Genomic DNA, 16,223 nt, shown 5'->3' on the forward strand with positions numbered 1-16,223 from the left:
TTAGAATCATTTTCTTAATATAGTGGTCCAGGCTTCAAGAGATTAACTTGAGAATTGTTTGTTTTATAATCAGATCAAAAAATAAATATTTAATATTCGTCAAAATTATCATATAAAATCATGTTTTATAGTTTTAATGAAGAATCTGCTTAAATGAGATGTATGCAAGTTAATAATAACAAATTAGAATCATCTTCATAATATAATGGTCCAGGTTTCAAGAGATTAACTTGAGAATTGTGTGTTTTATAAGCAGTTCAAAAAATAAATGTATATTATTCATCAAAATTATCATATAAAATCATGTTTTATAGTGTTTATGAAAAATCTGCTTAAATGAGATGTATGAAAGTTAATAATAATAAATCAGAATCATTTTCTTAATATTATGGTCAGGGAAGCATTTGAGTAACTTTTAGTTACATTGCTATTAATTTTCTATCAACTATACCTAATAACCATTACACGTACATTGCATAAATTCTTTATAATCAGTATCTTTTAGTTCATTTTCAAAATTGGATGTTCATACTTTTCCAGAGTTGTTTGAATACCAAATAATGTTTCAGCATCCCTTGAGTGATCTGCTGTATTTGCATCTAAAAAAATATAATAATTGGAGAATGACTCGATAACTCAGTGCTTTATAAGCAGTTCAAAAAATAAATGTATATTATTCATCAAAATTATCATATACAATCATGTTTTATAGTTTTAATGAAGTATCTGCTTAAATGAGATGTATGCAAGTTAATAATAACAAATTAGAATCATTTTCTTAATATAGTGGTCCAGGCTTCAAGAGATTAACTTGATAATTGTTTGTTTTATAAGCAGATCAAAAAATAAATATTTAATATTCGTCAAAATTATCATATAAATTCATGTTTTATAGTTTTAATGAAGAATCTGATTAAATGAGATGTATGAAAGTTAATAATAATAAATTAGAATCATTTTCTTAATATAATGGTCCAGGTTTCAAGCGATTAACTTGATAATTGTTTGTTTTATAAGCAGATCAAAAAATAAATATTTAATATTCGTCAAAGTTATCATATAAATTCATGTTTTATAGTTTTAATGAAGTATTTGCTTAAATGAGAAGTATGCAAGTTAATAATAAAAAATTAGAATCATTTTCTTAATATTATGGTTAGGGAAGCATTTGAGTAACTTTTAGATACATTGCTATTAATTTTCTATCAACTATACCTAATAACCATTACACGTACATTGCATAAATTCTTTATAATCAGTATCCGTTAGTTCATTTTCAAAATTGGATGTTCATACTTTTCCAGAGTTGTTTGAATACTAAATAATGTTTCAGCATCCCTTGAGTGATCTGCTGAATTTGCATCTAAAAAAACTTATCCAGTTAAATAAATATAATAATTGGAAAATAACTCGATTACTCAGTGCTTTATAAGCAGTTTAAAACATGAATTTTTAATATTCGTAAAAATTATCATATAAAATCATGTTTTATAGTTTTAATGAAGTATCTGCTTAAATGAGATGTATGCAAGTTATTAATAACAAATTAGAATCATTTTGTTAATATAGTGGTCCAGGCTTCAAGAGATTATCTTGAGAATTTTTTGTTTTATAAGCAGATCAAAAAATAAATATTTAATATTCGTCAAAATTATCATATAAAATCATGTTTTATAGTTTAAATGAAGTATCTGCTTAAATGAGATGTATGCAAGTTAATAATATCAAATTAGAATCATTTTCTTAATATAATGGTCCAGGTTTCAAGAGATTAACTTGATAATTGTATGTTTTATAAGCAGTTCAAAAAATAAATGTATATTATTCATCAAAATTATCATATACAATCATGTTTTATAGTTTTAATGAAGTATCTGCTTAAATGAGATGTATGCAAGTTAATAATAACAAATTAGAATCATTTTCTTAATATAGTGGTCCAGGCTTCAAGAGATTATCTTGAGAATTGTTTGTTTTATAAGCAGATCAAAAAATAAATGTATATTATTCATCAAAATTATCATATAAAATCATGTTTTATAGTTTTAATGAAGTATCTGCTTAAATGAGATGTATGCAAGTTAATAATAACAAATTGGAATCATCTTCATAATATAATGGTCCAGGTTTCAAGAGATTAACTTGAGAATTGTGTGTTTTATAAGCAGTTCAAAAAATAAATGTATATTATTCATCAAAATTATCATATAAAATCATGTTTTATAGTGTTTATGAAAAATCTGCTTAAATGAGATGTATGAAAGTTAATAATAATAAATCAGAATCATTTTCTTAATATTATGGTCAGGGAAGCATTTGAGTAACTTTTAGTTACATTGCTATTAATTTTCTATCAACTATACCTAATAACCATTACACGTAAATTGCATAAATTCTTTATAATCAGTATCTTTTAGTTCATTTTCAAAATTGGATGTTCATACTTTTCCAGAGTTGTTTGAATACCAAATAATGTTTCAGCATCCCTTGAGTGATCTGCTGTATTTGCATCTAAAAAAATATAATAATTGGAGAATGACTCGATAACTCAGTGCTATATAAGTAGTTCAAAAAATAAATGTATATTATTCATCAAAATTATCATATACAATCATGTTTTATAGTTTTAATGAAGTATCTGCTTAAATGAGATGTATGCAAGTTAATAATAACAAATTAGAATCATTTTCTTAATATAGTGGTCCAGGCTTCAAGAGATTAACTTGATAATTGTTTGTTTTATAAGCAGATCAAAAAATAAATATTTAATATTCGTCAAAATTATCATATAAATTCATGTTTTATAGTTTTAATGAAGAATCTGATTAAATGAGATGTATGAAAGTTAATAATAATAAATTAGAATCATTTTCTTAATATAATGGTCCAGGTTTCAAGCGATTAACTTGATAATTGTTTGTTTTATAAGCAGATCAAAAAATAAATATTTAATATTTGTCAAAATTATCATATAAATTCATGTTTTATAGTTTTAATGAAGAATCTGATTAAATGAGATGTATGAAAGTTAATAATAATAAATTAGAATCATTTTCTTAATATAATGGTCCAGGTTTCAAGCGATTAACTTGATAATTGTTTGTTTTATAAGCAGATCAAAAAATAAATATTTAATATTCGTCAAAGTTATCATATAAATTCATGTTTTATAGTTTTAATGAAGTATTTGCTTAAATGAGAAGTATGCAAGTTAATAATAAAAAATTAGAATCATTTTCTTAATATTATGGTTAGGGAAGCATTTGAGTAACTTTTAGATACATTGCTATTAATTTTCTATCAACTATACCTAATAACCATTATACGTACATTGCATAAATTCTTTATAATCAGTATCCGTTAGTTCATTTTCAAAATTGGATGTTCATACTTTTCCAGAGTTGTTTGAATACCAAATAATGTTTCAGCATCCCTTGAGTGATCTGCTGAATTTGCATCTAAAAAAACTTATCCAGTTAAATAAATATAATAATTGGAAAATAACTCGATTACTCAGTGCTTTATAAGCAGTTTAAAACATGAATTTTTAATATTCGTAAAAATTATCATATAAAATCATGTTTTATAGTTTTAATGAAGTATCTGCTTAAATGAGATGTATGCAAGTTATTAATAACAAATTAGAATCATTTTCTTAATATAGTGGTCCAGGCTTCAAGAGATTATCTTGAGAATTTTTTGTTTTATAAGCAGATCAAAAAATAAATATTTAATATTCGTCAAAATTATCATATAAAATCATGTTTTATAGTTTAAATGAAGTATCTGCTTAAATGAGATGTATGCAAGTTAATAATATCAAATTAGAATCATTTTCTTAATATAATGGTCCAGGTTTCAAGAGATTAACTTGATAATTGTATGTTTTATAAGCAGTTCAAAAAATAAATGTATATTATTCTTCAAAATTATCATATACAATCATGTTTTATAGTTTTAATGAAGTATCTGCTTAAATGAGATGTATGCAAGTTAATAATAAAAAATTAGAATCATTTTCTTAATATTATGGTCAGGGAAGCATTTGAGTAACTTTTAGATACATTGCTATTAATTTTCTATCAACTATACCTAATAACCATTACACGTACATTGCATAAATTCTTTATAATCAGTATTTGTTAGTTCATTTTCAAAATTGGATGTTCATACTTTTCCAGAGTTGTTTGAATACCAAATAATGTTTCAGCATCCCTTGAGTGATCTGCTGTATTTGCATCTAAAAAAATTTATCCAGTTAAATAAATATAATAATTGGATAATGACTCGATAACTCAGTGCTTTATAAGCAGTTTAAAACATGAATTTTTGATATTCGTCAAAATGATCATATAAAATCATGTTTTTTAGTGTTTATGAAGTATCAAGTTAAATGAATTGTATGAAAGTTAATTATAGTAAATAAGTATCATTTACTTAGTCCTATTGTCAGGATTTCATAACATTAACATTTTGTTTCATAACTATTAATTTCCTATAAATTATATTCTATTATAAGCTCTACACGTACGTTGAATAAAACAATTATTATTATCAGTATCTTCTAGTCCATTTTCAACATAGGATGTTTATATTTTCCAAACTGATAGAATCGCGAATTCATGTCTCACCATGGCTTTCATTGTCTGCTGTATTGCAATCTGAAATATTGTAGTCAGTTAAATATGCGTATAGTTGGAGTAAACAATGTCACTACTACACACCATAATTAGAACGAAAATCTTTATATGATAACTAGTATTTGGAAAATACTGAATAAGTCAGTAACGGAAACAATCAAACAATAACTATCTGAACAACTTTATTCTTAATACAAAATATTTAAAAACAATTTTCATTTAAAACTTAAATGCAAATACGATTGTAAAACAGCAAAGTGATATGAAATATAATCTTATAACTGATGATAAGAAATAATAATTATGATAAGCCATAAAAGATAGTACAAATCTACCAAATTATTTTATTGAATTTGAATGTAAAATAAATGTAACTAAATAATACACTCGAACAATAACTTAAATTTTCTTCCGTTCAATACGAAAAAAATATGAATTGTATAATTCGTCAAAATTAACATATAAAATAATTTGTTAAAGTTCTTATGAAGTAAAAGTATCTGGTTAAACAAAACATATGAAAGTTATAAATGATAAAATGGAATAATTTTCATAATATAACAGTCAAGGTTTCAAAACACGTACTTGAGAATAAGATATTTTATAAGCAGTTAAATGTATGAATTTGTTATATTCAACAAAATTATCATATAAATGTAATAAAAATAAAATGATTTTTATAGCTAAGACAAATTTTAAGAATGAAAATTAAAAGTTCTCAGGTGTTTAATAATCATTTATTCACTGTATTAACAAATATCTATTGTATCATTATATTAATATTCTATAAATTATATTCAATAACCATTACATGTAATTTGCATAAATTCATTATAATCAGTATTCGTTAGTTCATTTTCAAAATTGGATGTTCATACTTTTCCAGAGTTGTTTGAATACCAAATAATGTTTCAGCATCCCTTGAGCGATCTGCTGTATTTGCATCTAAAAAAATATAATAATTGGAGAATGACTCGATAACTCAGTGCTTTATAAGCAGTTTAAAACATGAATTTTTAATATTCGTGAAAATTATCATATAAAATCATGATTTATAGTTTTAATGAAGTATCTGCTTAAATGAGATGTATGCAAGTTATTAATAACAAATAAGAATCATTTTCTTAATATAGTGGTCTAGGTTTCAAGAGATTATCTTGAGAATTGTTTGTTTTATAAGCAGATCAAAAAATAAATATTTAATATTCGTCAAAATTATCATATAGAATCATGTTTTATAGTTTTAATGAAGTATCTGCTTAAATGAGATGTATGCAAGTTAATAATAACAAATTAGAATCAACTTCTTAATATAGTGGTCCAGGCTTCAAGAGATTATCTTGAGAATTGTTTGTTTTATAATCAGATCAAAAAATAAATATTTAATATTCGTCAAAATTATCATATAAAATCATGTTTTATAGTTTTAATGAAGAATCTGCTTAAATGAGATGTATGCAAGTTAATAATAACAAATTAGAATCATCTTCATAATATAATGGTCCAGGTTTCAAGAGATTAACTTGAGAATTGTGTGTTTTATAAGCAGTTCAAAAAATAAACGTATATTATTCATCAAAATTATCATATAAAATCATGTTTTATAGTGTTTATGAAAAATCTGCTTAAATGAGATGTATGAAAGTTAATAATAATAAATCAGAATCATTTTCTTAATATTATGGTCAGGGAAGCATTTGAGTAACTTTTAGTTACATTGCTATTAATTTTCTATCAACTATACCTAATAACCATTACACGTACATTGCATAAATTCTTTATAATCAGTATCTTTTAGTTCATTTTCAAAATTGGATGTTCATACTTTTCCAGAGTTGTTTGAATACCAAATAATGTTTCAGCATCCCTTGAGTGATCTGCTGTATTTGCATCTAAAAAAATATAATAATTGGAGAATGACTCGATAACTCAGTGCTTTATAAGCAGTTCAAAAAATAAATGTATATTATTCATCAAAATTATCATATACAATCATGTTTTATAGTTTTAATGAAGTATCTGCTTAAATGAGATGTATGCAAGTTAATAATAACAAATTAGAATCATTTTCTTAATATAGTGGTCCAGGCTTCAAGAGATTAACTTGAGAATTGTTTGTTTTATAATCAGATCAAAAAATAAATATTTAATATTCGTCAAAATTATCATATAAAATCATGTTTTATAGTTTTAATGAAGAATCTGCTTAAATGAGATGTATGCAAGTTAATAATAACAAATTAGAATCATCTTCATAATATAATGGTCCAGGTTTCAAGAGATTAACTTGAGAATTGTGTGTTTTATAAGCAGTTCAAAAAATAAATGTATATTATTCATCAAAATTATCATATAAAATCATGTTTTATAGTGTTTATGAAAAATCTGCTTAAATGAGATGTATGAAAGTTAATAATAATAAATCAGAATCATTTTCTTGATATTATGGTCAGGGAAGCATTTGAGTAACTTTTAGTTACATTGCTATTAATTTTCTATCAACTATACCTAATAACCATTACACGTACATTGCATAAATTCTTTATAATCAGTATCTTTTAGTTCATTTTCAAAATTGGATGTTCATACTTTTCCAGAGTTGTTTGAATACCAAATAATGTTTCAGCATCCCTTGAGTGATCTGCTGTATTTGCATCTAAAAAAATATAATAATTGGAGAATGACTCGATAACTCAGTGCTTTATAAGCAGTTCAAAAAATAAATATTTAATATTCGTCAAAGTTATCATATAAATTCATGTTTTATAGTTTTAATGAAGTATTTGCTTAAATGAGAAGTATGCAAGTTAATAATAAAAAATTAGAATCATTTTCTTAATATTATGGTTAGGGAAGCATTTGAGTAACTTTTAGATACATTGCTATTAATTTTCTATCAACTATACCTAATAACCATTATACGTACATTGCATAAATTCTTTATAATCAGTATCCGTTAGTTCATTTTCAAAATTGGATGTTCATACTTTTCCAGAGTTGTTTGAATACTAAATAATGTTTCAGCATCCCTTGAGTGATCTGCTGAATTTGCATCTAAAAAAACTTATCCAGTTAAATAAATATAATAATTGGAAAATAACTCGATTACTCAGTGCTTTATAAGCAGTTTAAAACATGAATTTTTAATATTCGTAAAAATTATCATATAAAATCATGTTTTATAGTTTTAATGAAGTATCTGCTTAAATGAGATGTATGCAAGTTATTAATAACAAATTAGAATCATTTTCTTAATATAGTGGTCCAGGCTTCAAGAGATTATCTTGAGAATTTTTTGTTTTATAAGCAGATCAAAAAATAAATATTTAATATTCGTCAAAATTATCATATAAAATCATGTTTTATAGTTTAAATGAAGTATCTGCTTAAATGAGATGTATGCAAGTTAATAATATCAAATTAGAATCATTTTCTTAATATAATGGTCCAGGTTTCAAGAGATTAACTTGATAATTGTATGTTTTATAAGCAGTTCAAAAAATAAATGTATATTATTCATCAAAATTATCATATACAATCATGTTTTATAGTTTTAATGAATTATCTGCTTAAATGAGATGTATGCAAGTTAATAATAACAAATTAGAATCATTTTCTTAATATAGTGGTCCAGGCTTCAAGAGATTATCTTGAGAATTGTTTGTTTTATAAGCAGATCAAAAAATAAATGTATATTATTCATCAAAATTATCATATAAAATCATGTTTTATAGTTTTAATGAAGTATCTGCTTAAATGAGATGTATGCAAGTTAATAATAACAAATTGGAATCATCTTCATAATATAATGGTCCAGGTTTCAAGAGATTAACTTGAGAATTGTGTGTTTTATAAGCAGTTCAAAAAATAAATGTATATTATTCATCAAAATTATCATATAAAATCATGTTTTATAGTGTTTATGAAAAATCTGCTTAAATGAGATGTATGAAAGTTAATAATAATAAATCAGAATCATTTTCTTAATATTATGGTCAGGGAAGCATTTGAGTAACTTTTAGTTACATTGCTATTAATTTTCTATCAACTATACCTAATAACCATTACACGTACATTGCATAAATTCTTTATAATCAGTATCTTTTAGTTCATTTTCAAAATTGGATGTTCATACTTTTCCAGAGTTGTTTGAATACCAAATAATGTTTCAGCATCCCTTGAGTGATCTGCTGTATTTGCATCTAAAAAAATATAATAATTGGAGAATGACTCGATAACTCAGTGCTATATAAGTAGTTCAAAAAATAAATGTATATTATTCATCAAAATTATCATATACAATCATGTTTTATAGTTTTAATGAAGTATCTGCTTAAATGAGATGTATGCAAGTTAATAATAACAAATTAGAATCATTTTCTTAATATAGTGGTCCAGGCTTCAAGAGATTAACTTGATAATTGTTTGTTTTATAAGCAGATCAAAAAATAAATATTTAATATTCGTCAAAATTATCATATAAATTCATGTTTTATAGTTTTAATGAAGAATCTGATTAAATGAGATGTATGAAAGTTAATAATAATAAATTAGAATCATTTTCTTAATATAATGGTCCAGGTTTCAAGCGATTAACTTGATAATTGTTTGTTTTATAAGCAGATCAAAAAATAAATATTTAATATTCGTCAAAGTTATCATATAAATTCATGTTTTATAGTTTTAATGAAGTATTTGCTTAAATGAGAAGTATGCAAGTTAATAATAAAAAATTAGAATCATTTTCTTAATATTATGGTTAGGGAAGCATTTGAGTAACTTTTAGATACATTGCTATTAATTTTCTATCAACTATACCTAATAACCATTATACGTACATTGCATAAATTCTTTATAATCAGTATCCGTTAGTTCATTTTCAAAATTGGATGTTCATACTTTTCCAGAGTTGTTTGAATACCAAATAATGTTTCAGCATCCCTTGAGTGATCTGCTGAATTTGCATCTAAAAAAACTTATCCAGTTAAATAAATATAATAATTGGAAAATAACTCGATTACTCAGTGCTTTATAAGCAGTTTAAAACATGAATTTTTAATATTCGTAAAAATTATCATATAAAATCATGTTTTATAGTTTTAATGAAGTATCTGCTTAAATGAGATGTATGCAAGTTATTAATAACAAATTAGAATCATTTTCTTAATATAGTGGTCCAGGCTTCAAGAGATTATCTTGAGAATTTTTTGTTTTATAAGCAGATCAAAAAATAAATATTTAATATTCGTCAAAATTATCATATAAAATCATGTTTTATAGTTTAAATGAAGTATCTGCTTAAATGAGATGTATGCAAGTTAATAATAAAAAATTAGAATCATTTTCTTAATATTATGGTCAGGGAAGCATTTGAGTAACTTTTAGATACATTGCTATTAATTTTCTATCAACTATACCTAATAACCATTACACGTACATTGCATAAATTCTTTATAATCAGTATTTGTTAGTTCATTTTCAAAATTGGATGTTCATACTTTTCCAGAGTTGTTTGAATACCAAATAATGTTTCAGCATCCCTTGAGTGATCTGCTGTATTTGCATCTAAAAAAATTTATCCAGTTAAATAAATATAATAATTGGAGAATGACTCGATAACTCAGTGCTTTATAAGCAGTTCAAAAAATAAATGTATATTATTCATCAAAATTATCATATACAATCATGTTTTATAGTTTTAATGAAGTATCTGCTTAAATGAGATGTATGCAAGTTAATAATAACAAATTAGAATCATTTTCTTAATATAGTGGTCCAGGCTTCAAGAGATTAACTTGATAATTGTTTGTTTTATAAGCAGATCAAAAAATAAATATTTAATATTCGTCAAAATTATCATATAAATTCATGTTTTATAGTTTTAATGAAGAATCTGATTAAATGAGATGTATGAAAGTTAATAATAATAAATTAGAATCATTTTCTTAATATAATGGTCCAGGTTTCAAGCGATTAACTTGATAATTGTTTGTTTTATAAGCAGATCAAAAAATAAATATTTAATATTCGTCAAAGTTATCATATAAATTCATGTTTTATAGTTTTAATGAAGTATTTGCTTAAATGAGAAGTATGCAAGTTAATAATAAAAAATTAGAATCATTTTCTTAATATAATGGTCCAGGTTTCAAGCGATTAACTTGATAATTGTTTGTTTTATAAGCAGATCAAAAAATAAATATTTAATATTCGTCAAAGTTATCATATAAATTCATGTTTTATAGTTTTAATGAAGTATTTGCTTAAATGAGAAGTATGCAAGTTAATAATAAAAAATTAGAATCATTTTCTTAATATTATGGTTAGGGAAGCATTTGAGTAACTTTTAGATACATTGCTATTAATTTTCTATCAACTATACCTAATAACCATTATACGTACATTGCATAAATTCTTTATAATCAGTATCCGTTAGTTCATTTTCAAAATTGGATGTTCATACTTTTCCAGAGTTGTTTGAATACCAAATAATGTTTCAGCATCCCTTGAGTGATCTGCTGAATTTGCATCTAAAAAAACTTATCCAGTTAAATAAATATAATAATTGGAAAATAACTCGATTACTCAGTGCTTTATAAGCAGTTTAAAACATGAATTTTTAATATTCGTAAAAATTATCATATAAAATCATGTTTTATAGTTTTAATGAAGTATCTGCTTAAATGAGATGTATGCAAGTTATTAATAACAAATTAGAATCATTTTCTTAATATAGTGGTCCAGGCTTCAAGAGATTATCTTGAGAATTTTTTGTTTTATAAGCAGATCAAAAAATAAATATTTAATATTCGTCAAAATTATCATATAAAATCATGTTTTATAGTTTAAATGAAGTATCTGCTTAAATGAGATGTATGCAAGTTAATAATATCAAATTAGAATCATTTTCTTAATATAATGGTCCAGGTTTCAAGAGATTAACTTGATAATTGTATGTTTTATAAGCAGTTCAAAAAATAAATGTATATTATTCTTCAAAATTATCATATACAATCATGTTTTATAGTTTTAATGAAGTATCTGCTTAAATGAGATGTATGCAAGTTAATAATAAAAAATTAGAATCATTTTCTTAATATTATGGTCAGGGAAGCATTTGAGTAACTTTTAGATACATTGCTATTAATTTTCTATCAACTATACCTAATAACCATTACACGTACATTGCATAAATTCTTTATAATCAGTATTTGTTAGTTCATTTTCAAAATTGGATGTTCATACTTTTCCAGAGTTGTTTGAATACCAAATAATGTTTCAGCATCCCTTGAGTGATCTGCTGTATTTGCATCTAAAAAAATTTATCCAGTTAAATAAATATAATAATTGGAGAATGACTCGATAACTCAGTGCTTTATAAGCAGTTTAAAACATGAATTTTTGATATTCGTCAAAATGATCATATAAAATCATGTTTTTTAGTGTTTATGAAGTATCAAGTTAAATGAATTGTATGAAAGTTAATTATAGTAAATAAGTATCATTTACTTAGTCCTATTGTCAGGATTTCATAACATTAACATTTTGTTTCATAACTATTAATTTCCTATAAATTATATTCTATTATAAGCTCTACACGTACGTTGAATAAAACAATTATTATTATCAGTATCTTCTAGTCCATTTTCAACATAGGATGTTTATATTTTCCAAACTGATAGAATCGCGAATTCATGTCTCACCATGGCTTTCATTGTCTGCTGTATTGCAATCTGAAATATTGTAGTCAGTTAAATATGCGTATAGTTGGAGTAAACAATGTCACTACTACACACCATAATTAGAACGAAAATCTTTATATGATAACTAGTATTTGGAAAATACTGAATAAGTCAGTAACGGAAACAATCAAACAATAACTATCTGAACAACTTTATTCTTAATACAAAATATTTAAAAACAATTTTCATTTAAAACTTAAATGCAAATACGATTGTAAAACAGCAAAGTGATATGAAATATAATCTTATAACTGATGATAAGAAATAATAATTATGATAAGCCATAAAAGATAGTACAAATCTACCAAATTATTTTAATGAATTTGAATGTAAAATAAATGTAACTAAATAATACACTCGAACAATAACTTAAATTTTCTTCCGTTCAATACGAAAAAAATATGAATTGTATAATTCGTCAAAATTAACATATAAAATAATTTGTTAAAGTTCTTATGAAGTAAAAGTATCTGGTTAAACAAAACATATGAAAGTTATAAATGATAAAATGGAATAATTTTCATAATATAACAGTCAAGGTTTCAAAACACGTACTTGAGAATAAAATATTTTATAAGCAGTTAAATGTATGAATTTGTTATATTCAACAAAATTATCATATAAATGTAATAAAAATAAAATGATTTTTATAGCTAAGACAAATTTTAAGAATGAAAATTAAAAGTTCTCAGGTGTTTAATAATCATTTATTTACTTTATTAACAAATATCTATTGTATCATTATATTAATATTCTATAAATTATATTCAATAACCATTACATGTAATTTGCATAAATTCATTATAATCAGTATTCGTTAGTTCATTTTCAAAATTGGATGTTCATACTTTTCCAGAGTTGTTTGAATACCAAATAATGTTTCAGCATCCCTTGAGCGATCTGCTGTATTTGCATCTAAAAAAATATAATAATTGGAGAATGACTCGATAACTCAGTGCTTTATAAGCAGTTTAAAACATGAATTTTTAATATTCGTCAAAATTATCATATAAAATCATGATTTATAGTTTTAATGAAGTATCTGCTTAAATGAGATGTATGCAAGTTATTAATAACAAATAAGAATCATTTTCTTAATATAGTGGTCTAGGTTTCAAGAGATTATCTTGAGAATTGTTTGTTTTATAAGCAGATCAAAAAATAAATATTTAATATTCGTCAAAATTATCATATAGAATCATGTTTTATAGTTTTAATGAAGTATCTGCTTAAATGAGATGTATGCAAGTTAATAATAACAAATTAGAATCATCTTCTTAATATAGTGGTCCAGGCTTCAAGAGATTATCTTGAGAATTGTTTGTTTTATAATCAGATCAAAAAATAAATATTTAATATTCGTCAAAATTATCATATAAAATCATGTTTTATAGTTTTAATGAAGAATCTGCTTAAATGAGATGTATGCAAGTTAATAATAACAAATTAGAATCATCTTCATAATATAATGGTCCAGGTTTCAAGAGATTAACTTGAGAATTGTGTGTTTTATAAGCAGTTCAAAAAATAAACGTATATTATTCATCAAAATTATCATATAAAATCATGTTTTATAGTGTTTATGAAAAATCTGCTTAAATGAGATGTATGAAAGTTAATAATAATAAATCAGAATCATTTTCTTAATATTATGGTCAGGGAAGCATTTGAGTAATTTTTAGTTACATTGCTATTAATTTTCTATCAACTATACCTAATAACCATTACACGTACATTGCATAAATTCTTTATAATCAGTATCTTTTAGTTCATTTTCAAAATTGGATGTTCATACTTTTCCAGAGTTGTTTGAATACCAAATAATGTTTCAGCATCCCTTGAGTGATCTGCTGTATTTGCATCTAAAAAAATATAATAATTGGAGAATGACTCGATAACTCAGTGCTTTATAAGCAGTTCAAAAAATAAATGTATATTATTCATCAAAATTATCATATACAATCATGTTTTATAGTTTTAATGAAGTATCTGCTTAAATGAGATGTATGCAAGTTAATAATAACAAATTAGAATCATTTTCTTAATATAGTGGTCCAGGCTTCAAGAGATTAACTTGATAATTGTTTGTTTTATAAGCAGATCAAAAAATAAATATTTAATATTCGTCAAAATTATCATATAAATTCATGTTTTATAGTTTTAATGAAGAATCTGATTAAATGAGATGTATGAAAGTTAATAATAATAAATTAGAATCATTTTCTTAATATAATGGTCCAGGTTTCAAGCGATTAACTTGATAATTGTTTGTTTTATAAGCAGATCAAAAAATAAATATTTAATATTCGTCAAAATTATCATATAAATTCATGTTTTATAGTTTTAATGAAGAATCTGATTAAATGAGATGTATGAAAGTTAATAATAATAAATTAGAATCATTTTCTTAATATAATGGTCCAGGTTTCAAGCGATTAACTTGATAATTGTTTGTTTTATAAGCAGATCAAAAAATAAATATTTAATATTCGTCAAAGTTATCATATAAATTCATGTTTTATAGTTTTAATGAAGTATTTGCTTAAATGAGAAGTATGCAAGTTAATAATAAAAAAATAGAATCATTTTCTTAATATTATGGTTAGGGAAGCATTTGAGTAACTTTTAGATACATTGCTATTAATTTTCTATCAACTATACCTAATAACCATTATACGTACATTGCATAAATTCTTTATAATCAGTATCCGTTAGTTCATTTTCAAAATTGGATGTTCATACTTTTCCAGAGTTGTTTGAATACCAAATAATGTTTCAGCATCCCTTGAGTGATCTGCTGAATTTGCATCTAAAAAAACTTATCCAGTTAAATAAATATAATAATTTGAAAATAACTCGATTACTCAGTGCTTTATAAGCAGTTTAAAACATGAATTTTTAATATTCGTAAAAATTATCATATAAAATCATGTTTTATAGTTTCAATGAAGTATCTGCTTAAATGAGATGTATGCAAGTTATTAATAACAAATTAGAATCATTTTCTTAATATAGTGGTCCAGGCTTCAAGAGATTATCTTGAGAATTTTTTGTTTTATAAGCAGATCAAAAAATAAATTTTTAATATTCGTCAAAATTATCATATAAAATCATGTTTTATAGTTTAAATGAAGTATCTGCTTAAATGAGATGTATGCAAGTTAATAATATCAAATTAGAATCATTTTCTTAATATAATGGTCCAGGTTTCAAGAGATTAACTTGATAATTGTATGTTTTATAAGCAGTTCAAAAAATAAATGTATATTATTCATCAAAATTATCATATACAATCATGTTTTATAGTTTTAATGAAGTATCTGCTTAAATGAGATGTATGCAAGTTAATAATAACAAATTAGAATCATTTTCTTAATATAGTGGTCCAGGCTTCAAGAGATTATCTTGAGAATTGTTTGTTTTATAAGCAGATCAAAAAATAAATGTATATTATTCATCAAAATTATCATATAAAATCATGTTTTATAGTTTTAATGAAGTATCTGCTTAAATGAGATGTATGCAAGTTAATAATAAAAAATTAGAATCATTTTCTTAATATTATGGTCAGGGAAGCATTTGAGTAACTTTTAGATACATTGCTATTAATTTTCTATCAACTATACCTAATAACCATTACACGTACATTGCATAAATTCTTTATAACCAGTATTCGTTAGTTCATTTTCAAAATTGGATGTTCATACTTTTCCAAAGTTGTTTGAATACCAAATAATGTTTCAGCATCCATTGAGTGATCTGCTGTATTTGCATATAAAAAAATTTATCTAGTTAAATAAATATAATAATTGGAGAATGACTCGATAACTCAGTGCTTTAT

At 23.6% G+C, this 16,223-nt stretch overlaps 2 long non-coding RNA genes across 6 annotated transcripts; both read right to left on the bottom strand.

The window, feature by feature from the left end:
* Positions 1 to 377: 377 nt before the first annotated feature.
* On the bottom strand, positions 378 to 6,536 carry LOC132931293 (uncharacterized). Of its 2 annotated transcripts, none has more exons than XR_009662436.1 (8): positions 6,405 to 6,536; positions 5,452 to 5,585; positions 4,532 to 4,661; positions 4,113 to 4,240; positions 3,331 to 3,458; positions 2,364 to 2,511; positions 1,236 to 1,363; positions 378 to 599 (listed from the first exon to the last, which is right to left on the bottom strand). It is a non-coding gene; the product is annotated as an uncharacterized LOC132931293 (long non-coding RNA). The 2 variants fall into 2 exon arrangements; XR_009662435.1 differs by having other exon boundaries at positions 4,093 to 4,240.
* A 2,102-nt stretch (positions 6,537 to 8,638) lies between these two features.
* Positions 8,639 to 16,152, bottom strand: LOC132931249 (uncharacterized). 4 transcript variants are annotated; one of them, XR_009662387.1, is made up of 10 exons: positions 16,029 to 16,152; positions 15,064 to 15,191; positions 14,117 to 14,244; positions 13,164 to 13,297; positions 12,244 to 12,373; positions 11,825 to 11,952; positions 11,043 to 11,170; positions 10,058 to 10,205; positions 9,479 to 9,606; positions 8,639 to 8,842 (listed from the first exon to the last, which is right to left on the bottom strand). It is a non-coding gene; the product is annotated as an uncharacterized LOC132931249 (long non-coding RNA). The 4 variants fall into 4 exon arrangements; XR_009662389.1 differs by having other exon boundaries at positions 10,078 to 10,205; positions 11,805 to 11,952; XR_009662386.1 differs by having other exon boundaries at positions 11,805 to 11,952.
* Between the last annotated feature and the right edge of the window lie 71 nt (positions 16,153 to 16,223).

Source organism: Rhopalosiphum padi, unplaced genomic scaffold (assembly GCF_020882245.1).
Source record: "Rhopalosiphum padi isolate XX-2018 unplaced genomic scaffold, ASM2088224v1 scaffold1, whole genome shotgun sequence".
NCBI classification, from domain to species: Eukaryota; Metazoa; Arthropoda; class Insecta; order Hemiptera; family Aphididae; genus Rhopalosiphum; species Rhopalosiphum padi.